This window comes from Geospiza fortis, unplaced genomic scaffold (assembly GCF_000277835.1).
Source record: "Geospiza fortis unplaced genomic scaffold, GeoFor_1.0 scaffold32, whole genome shotgun sequence".
Taxonomy (NCBI): Eukaryota; Metazoa; Chordata; class Aves; order Passeriformes; family Thraupidae; genus Geospiza; species Geospiza fortis.
This window is the reverse complement of record NW_005054428.1, coordinates 1511404-1512652: the sequence shown is the minus strand read 5'-3', so window position 1 is coordinate 1512652 and position 1249 is coordinate 1511404. Positions and strand designations below refer to the sequence as shown.

The window sequence follows — 1249 nt, the reverse complement described above, 5'->3', positions numbered from 1 at the left end:
AGGAAAAATGGAATCTGGCCGGCCGGCTGGGCACCCGCAGCCAGCCAGGGAGGGAGGGAAGGAAGGAAGGAAGGGCGAGAAAAAATCCCAAAGATCCACGCAGAGAACAACAGCAAAAAAATAGCGACAAAAGCCCCCGTGCCTACCTTTGCCGGGGGCCAGCGGGCAGATCCCGGAGCGCTTGGGGTCGGTGGCTGTTCCCTTCTTTATGAAATGTTCGGCTCAGCCGGTGCTATTTGCATTCTTTCATTAGCACCTGTTTCAAGTAAGGAAGGAGAAAGCTCATTGCGAGATCAGCTTCCTCTCCGAATAAATTATTAAAAAATTAAAAAAAAAATAGACAGATGCACGCTGCCAAATAATAATAACGCTAATAAAAATCAAAAAAATACCACATGGATATTAAAGCCCAAAGTAGGCAGTTTAATAATGGGAGGTCTTGCAGGTTGTGAGCATGCTCCAGCCGGAACAAATCCTTCCTCTGTTATTCCTCTGAATAAAAATAAACCACGATCAAGAAACCCAAACGGAAGCTTCCTCCTAGAATCCCTGCTGCTGAAAAATATGTAATAAATGCAGCCCGAAGACGCAGACTCTAATCAGCAGCTGTTTTCTGGATCCAAAGCCAGCCAAAGCCTCTCTTGTCTTTTCCCACTATGAGTCGAGGCCTTTTTGAAAAGGGTTTTAACCTTTTAAAGACACAGCGCACCAATTATCACTTCTGGAGGACTGTCACTCACGGCGCAGGGAAATTAATAAAGCGACAGCGGTGGCACAGTCGGAGCACGGGGAGGTGTGGTTTGCCCTCCCAGGCTTGCCTCGGGAATATTATTGTGTGATTATTATTTTTAATCGGACCCCCTCCCCTTCGGGGAAATAATAATAATAATAATAATAAAGTGCGAACTCGCCAGCCGGCTCCGGGATAAATGCAAAGTCATTATAAAAAGGAGCAGCTGCTGGATGCCATTCCCGGAGTTCTGCCGTGGCTCCTTAGTGGGGTTAAATTTGTTGCGAGTGAATTTTTCGGGATTAACAGCTTCCAGCCCGGCCGGAGCTGGGAGAGGGTTAACGCCAGGCACAGAGCGGCTCTGTCAAGTGCTTCCCATCAAACTGAGGACCAGGCTGCGAAGTTTGAACCGAGCAGCTCTGGCACAGCAGCACCGCGTCCTTCCACGGCTGGCATTCTGGGTTTTTACCAAACCCCACCGAACCCCCCCTCCCAAAAAAAAAGTTCATCCCTCCGCTA

General features: G+C 48.5%; 1 protein-coding gene across 1 annotated transcript in view; it reads right to left on the bottom strand.

Moving 5' to 3' along the window:
• The window catches only part of HIVEP3 (HIVEP zinc finger 3), a 305383-nt gene extending 304829 nt beyond the window's left edge, over window positions 1-554 (bottom strand). Inside the window, 1 exon segment of the mRNA XM_031061871.1 lies at window positions 147-554. The gene's annotated coding sequence lies outside the window, so the exon portion shown is untranslated.
• Window positions 555-1249: the final 695 nt, after the last annotated feature.